Here is a 7,575-nt window from a genome sequence, read left to right on the forward strand (position 1 = left end):
CCACTCCTGGGAAGGTTATCTATCTATCTATCTATCTATCTATCTATCTATCTATCTATCTATCTATCTATCTATCTATCTATCTATCTATCTATCTATCTATCTATCTATCTATCTATCTATCTATCTATCTATCTATCTATCTATCTATCTATCTATCTATCTATCTATCTATCTATCTATCTATCTATCTATCTATCTATCTATCTATCTATCTATCTATCTATCTATCTATCTATCTATCTATCTATCTATCTATCTATCTATCTATCTATCTATCTATCTATCTATCTATCTATCTATCTATCTATCTATCTATCTATCTATCTATCTATCTATCTATCTATCTATCTATCTATCTATCTATCTATCTATCTATCTATCTATCTATCTATCTATCTATCTATCTATCTATCTATCTATCTATCTATCTATCTATCTATCTATCTATCTATCGTGTCTGTCTGTCTGTCTCAATATATCTGCAGTATCTATCTGTCTGTCTGTCTGTCTGTCTGTCTGTCTACAGTATCTATCTATCTGTCCATCTGTCCGTCCCTTAACTAACCTCAACAAAGTTTAAAAAATATTCATCAAGATATTTCAATACTCATAAATAAAAGCCATTAATGATTATCGGAGACGGTCTAGATGTGTGTTCGTGATTAGTGTTCGTTTCTGACTCTAGTGAACAGTCACGGTTAAAGAGCTGAAGACAACATAATCAGATCATCCCGTGCTCTCTCTTCATGCTCGGCCTGTAATGTGAGCTGCTGGAGGTGTGTGAGTTTTACACAGGGCTGAACTCTGAATGTCACATTGATCACACTTGCTGATTCCTCTGTCAGGAGTGTAATTAATGTCGTTTTCCATCTTCTCAAACCGTCGGAGCTGCAGATGTTCAGCGCTGCGTCTGCGACTCATGCTGTACTTTTAAAACTTTCTCTGTGACAGGTTTGTTTCGGAAAAAAACATTATCATATATTAGCATTTACTTTCAGCTCATTGATTACTTGATTACCAATTACAAGTTCTGAGAAGTGGAAAATAGAGGCTTTGGTGAAATGTGGATTAATTTAAGTATTGACATTGCTTACAGTATGAACAAATTGTTGAAAAGTAGTTAAAATCGTATTTTTTGTAGTAGTTTTTAAAAAATATTTCCATATATGCAGAATGGGTGACGCGGTGGCGCAGTGGGTAGCACGATCTCCTCACAGCAAAAAAAAATTTGCTGGGTCAGTTTCTGTGTGGAGTTTGCATGTTCTCCCCATGTTGGGGTGGGTTTCCTCTGGGTGCTCCGGTTTCCCCCACAAGTCCAAAGACATGCGCTATAGGTGAATTGGGTAAGCTAAACTGTCAGTAGTGTATGTGTGTGATTAAGAGTGTAGGGGGGTTTTCCAGTGTTGGGTTGCAGCTGGAAGGGCATCCACTGCGTAAAACATATACTGGATAAGTTGGCGGTTCATTCCGCTGTGGCGACCCCCAGATTAAGCCGAAAATAAAATGAATGAATGAATGAATGAATAATAATAATAACTATTATCATTCTAATTACAATAATAATATATTTTTACTCCACAATTGCACCTTCTTAAATTATAACAACATAACATAATATTAACGTATTAACAACTTATTAATGACAGCATATTTAAATGACAGCTTCTTCGATACTTAATTGGCATCTTGCTTATAGTGTAAATCATTGAAAAGTAGTTCTAATACATTTCTTTTAACTGCGTAATATATTTTGTAATAATAACCTGACTTCAGAGGTGTATGATCTTGAGATATTACAATGTAGTACAAATTTCTGAAAACTAGAGAAAAAAATGTATATATGTCTGTCTGTCTCTCTGTCTGTCTGTCTCTTTCTCTCTCTCTCTCTGTCTCTCTCTCTCTCTCTCTGTCTATCTACAGTATCTATCTCTCTGTCTGTCTGTCTGTCCGTCTGTCCGTCCCTTAACAAACCTTAACTAACCTTAACAAAGTTTAAAAAATATTTATCAAGATATTTCAATACTCATAAATAAAAGCCATTAATGATTATCGAATTGCACCTTCTTTACTTATAACAACATAACATAATATTAACGTATTAACAACTTATTAATGACAGCATATTTAAATGACTTCTTCAATACTTAATTGGCATCTTGCTTATAGTGTAAATCATTGAAAAGTAGTTCTAATACATTTCTTTTAACTGCGTAATATATTTTGTAATAATAACCTAAATTCAGAGGTGTATGATCTTGAGATATTACAATGTAGTACAAATTTCTGAAAACTAGAGAAAACATGTATATACATACAAGCATATGAATGAACAAATGAACGAATGAACGAATAAAAAAAGATAGACAACAAAAACTTTTGAAAATTTTTGAAACATCATTGAATTTTAAAAACTTTTTTCACATCACATTTTTATGGTAAATTCAAAGATATTCAAAATGAATATTATGATTTACATTCTGCCATGATTTACACACACATATATGAATGAAGAGTTCAGATGCAGAACACTCTAAATCCATCAGACCTCTTTTTTTGTAAATGAGCATTTTTCTATCAGGCTCCTCTGATAAGGTTCAGAAGTTTCATTATATGTAATGAAAAGGTTATTAGCTAGTAATTAAAATACCTTTTTTCAAAAATATCATTTTAGACAATTCTTTGGACAAAAGGTAAATTTTCTTTTGCGTCAAAACCAGCAAAATCCACCTCTGCTTTTTTTGCAAAACCCTAAAAATCCTCCTATTGAGATAAGACAGTGGAATTAGGTGAAAATCACTAAAGATGCAATTAGAAATTATTTAACCAAACATAAAACACATTACACGGACCACCTAAAATATATAACTCTGTCAAGTAAGTGGCAGTTCATTGCGCTGTGGTATACCAGGGAAAAAGCAGAAGGAAAATGAATGAATGAAATCTGTGAAGTAAGTGCATTAATCAATACCATTAAAACTGACATTAATTAAATCTTAACTATCCGTTGTCATTTCTGATATTTGGGGTTTAGATTTAATGTAAGTAGAACAATGTAAACATTGTAAACTAAGCTTGTTAGATTCAAATAATGTAGTGTAAAACATTATAAAACATCAATGCATTGTCCAGGAATATAAAAAGCTCATCAGACATATAGATAATATGAAGTAATATAAATAATGTATAGTTTTATACATTATATTTATCTTTTAAAAATTACTTGCATTAGCCAATAAAACACAAGGTAGGCCTACTGGGCAAAAGGGGATGCCTCTCAAACACTTTTAGAAGCTGTCATTCATTCATTCTCACCATACTCAAGGTCTCTTGTTTATCCTCATAGCATCCATGTGGGATAAAAAATGGCATCTTAACTCGTTTAATGTATAGTAAATCGGACTCATTTAGAGTAGCGATGCTTAGCAAAAAAAAACTTTATGGGATCATGCTATACTTTCGACTGTACAGTGTGTTTTCTTTTCCTTATAATTCACAGAGTTTTGAGGTAAGGCATGTTTTCATTTTGCCATCCACTGACAGTCAAACAGACTCATCCAGTTCATCAAACTCTGTCTTTTAAAATCATAATCGAAAGCGGAATAAAAGCCTCCTCATAAACATAAAGAGTCTCTCCTCATTAAAGCCGACATATCAGCACGCTGCTACATTGAAAACATATGATTCTATTCGCACCTTCTGATCGGTTGTAAGGATATAGCGGCATTTGCTGTCAAAGGCAAGTGGCATTTAGCGGCTTTTACCAACAAACTGTTATTTCTGAATGTGCTGAAGCTGCGATTTAGAAGATTAGAAGCAAATCAATTTTTTGATGGTGTACTGCAGCTTTTGCATCTAAACTCTTCATATATATATATATATATATATATATATATATATATATATATATATATATATATATATATATATATATATATATATATATATATATATATATATATATATATATATATAGTTTAACTCTGTTTTATTCGTCACCTTTTAAATTTTTTACACTTTTTAAAAAATATTTCCCAAATTATGTTAATCAGAGCAAGGAAATTTTCACAGTATATCTGGTAATATTTTAATATTTTTTCTTCTGGAGAAAATCGTATTTGTCCCAAAACAGAACAAACCATCGTTATACAATAACTTGCCTAATAACCCTAACCTGACTAGTTAATCTAATTAACCTAGTTAAGCCTTTAAATGTCACTAATGGACTACTAGTTTCTTGAAAAATATCTAGTCAAATATTATTTACTGTCATCATGGCAAAGACTAAATAAATCACTTATTAGAAATGAGTTATTAAAACTATTATGTTTAGAAATGTGTTGAAGAAATCGTCTCTCCGTTAAACAGAAATTGGGGGAAAAATAAACAGGGGGGCTAATAATTCTGACTTCAACTGTATATATTAATTTAACCAAATACATATTTAACAGTAGTCAGTGAAATATTTTAAATCAGACCTGTATTTCAGAACTGTAACATGATATGCATGTTGTAGTCAAATTAGCTCTTATTAAAAAAAATCCCTTCTTAAAATATAACAACATCATATTTAAACGACAGCTTCTTCAAGACTTCATTTAGCTCTGAAATGAACAAAATAAGAGCTGCATTCGCATATTATATCATCTTATTTACATGTTTGTTCCTGCCAGCTGATGTCAGCGCGTGTTGTTTACTTCATTGTTGTGACGCTGGCACCGGCGCTTGTTGTGAGTGTTTTAGTGAATTCTGCTGATTTTTGTACCTCCGTCATGGTTAGCAGAGCTGCAGGGCTTCCCAATGTGATTAGCTTCAAATTGGCTCTGAATCGCGGCATGGAGAAAGTGATTTGCTGCTGCGTTTGAAGTTGGCGGCGTTTTTTTCGGGAGCCTTTGAGTGTCTGTTTGAACTGAGTTTGACCCATCCGGTCCTAGCTTTCAGTGTTTGTGTGGCGTTTGATGAAAACTTCACATTAGCCTTTGATGAAAACAGACTTCTCCTTTGTAGTGGACGCTCCGTCTGGACCCGTGGACAGCAGACGCTGATAAAGCCAGTGAAAAACAGTCTGGCTGCATTTGTTCTCATTCTTAATCTTTATGAGTGTTTACAAGTGGCTGGAAACGCAGCAGCTTTGTTTGTATGTGTGGTTAATTAGAACTAAAACATGACTATAAGGCGGGGCTTATTGTATAGCTCCTCCCCCTTTAACAACAGCCTTAAAGGGATAGTTCACCCCAAAGTTTAAATGTATTTATTCTCCCTCAAGTGATTGTAAATCTTTATACGATTCTTTCTTCTGTTCAACCTAAAAGAAGATATATATTTAAAAAAATGCTGAAAACCTGTAACCATTGACTTCCATTGTTGGAAAAGTAACTACAATGGAAGTCAATGGTTACAGGTGTTCAGCATTCTTTAAAATATCTTCTTTTGTGTCCAACAAAAAAATAGAAACTTACAAAGCTCACTGAAGTTAAGCAATGTTGAGCCTGGTCAGTACCTCTAATTGAAACCTCTAATTGGGATATCTAGGTTGCTGTTGGAAGTGGTGTTAGTGAGGCCAGCAGGGGGCGCTCAACCTGCGTTCTGTGTGAGTCCTAATGCCCCAGTAATGTGTAGGGGATACTTTTTTGTCAGTGGGCACCGTCTTTAAAACGAAACCGAGATCAGTAAAAATCCCATGGCACTTCTCGTGAAGAGTAGGGGTGTAGCCTCAGCGTCCTGGCCAAATTACCTCCATCGGCCCTTACCCATCATGGCCTCCCAATCGTCCCTATCCACTGAGTTGGCTCTATCACTGTCTCTCCATTTCCCCAATAGCTGGTGTGTCGTGAGCGCACTGGCACCGTTGTTCAGTGGCTGCCGTCGCATCATCCAAGTGGATGCTGCACACTGGTGGTGGTGTGGAGAGACCCCCCTCCTTATGATTGGGAAGTGCTTTAGGTGTATGGCCATACAAGATAAATGCACTATATAAATACATATTAATTACTTACTAAAGGCTTGAAACAAGTAAATGATGACAGCATTTTTACTGGAATTTATTTCATAAATGTCATAGTTTATCATAGTTAATGGACATTTTATTATTAGATAAAAAAACTATATTATTTACAAATTTATTTGTTAATAAATTCATTTGTTAATGTTATAGTTCAAAATGTGCATAAAAATATGTGAATGAAAACCTACTGAAAAACATACAACAGCTACTGATGACAAACCAGATCAATAGAGACAGAGGGAATTTACGCCACACACCCCACAGAAAGGGGGCAGGTGTAAATCCAACTCACTCCATTGACTTTCTATTGCAGGAGGGTTCAATAATAATAATAATAAAAATAATGTCTAATTCATCTTTGTTTCCATAGCACTTTTACATTGTAAATTGTGTCAAAGCAGTCAAACTGTGTCAGTCTAGTTTAGACTTCATATATATATCCACATGGAAGTTTAATAATTTTAAATACAGAATAAATTACAAGTGACTTCCAGTCAGATATGTATTTCATAATGATAAATTTTGTATGTTGATATACTGCAGAAAAGTCTTAGGAAAGCGAGCTCAGCAGTGATGATGATGATGAAGATGGTGAGGATGATGTAATGCTGAAAGAAAGAGAACAACAAGTCCTGCCAACAAGATGGCGTAAGACAACCAAAATTGCCATGATGTGCTAATGCAGGAAAACATTTGAATACTAATAGTAAGACTCTGTTTCACCAAATATATGAATCTCTTCTGTTTTTTGGGCATGAGCACAACTCATCCTAACACTAATTACATTTATGATGTTTTCTCCATAAATAGGTGCATCCATTAGCGCTGCGGTGGGTTTATATATAGCCGGCTCTGGGTGTCCAGGACCCGTTCAGTGACCCGCACCATCTGCTGCCACACTGAGCCACAAAATGGCAAACCGCAGGGTGGCCACGCAGGTAATCAAGACTGGCGCGTGCCAACAACACGGCCGCACACGAGCGTCAGGACCGTACACTGAGTTTGATAAATCTTGAAGACACGCACATGCGCGCACACACATGTTGATTTTGGTGGTATACAGGGATATATAATAGAGAAATTATTAAACATATTTTTATTTCAGAATTATTAGACCCCTGTTTATTTTTCTCCCAATTTCTGTTTAACAGAGAGAAGATTTCTTCAACACATTTCTAAACATAATAGTTTTATTAACTCATTTCTAATAACTGATTTATTTTATCTTTGCCATGATGACAGTAAATAATATTTGACTAGATATTTTTCTAGACACTTCTATACAGCTTAAAGTGACATGTAAAGACTTAACTAGATTAATTAGGTTAACTAGGCAGGTTAGGGTAATTAGGCAAGTTATTGTATAATGATGGTTTGTTCTTTAGACTATTGAAAAAAATAAAGCTTTAAGGGGCTAATAATTCTGACTTCAACTGTATGTATATATATATATGTGTGTGTGTGTATATGTATGTATGTGCATGTGTGTGTGTGTGTGTGTGTGTGTGTGTCTGTACTAAATTATGCACTGCTCAGCATAATTGAGTACAGCACATTTTGAAATGATTTGG

This window comes from Danio aesculapii, chromosome 11 (genome assembly GCF_903798145.1).
Source record: "Danio aesculapii chromosome 11, fDanAes4.1, whole genome shotgun sequence".
Lineage (NCBI taxonomy): Eukaryota > Metazoa > Chordata > Actinopteri > Cypriniformes > Danionidae > Danio > Danio aesculapii.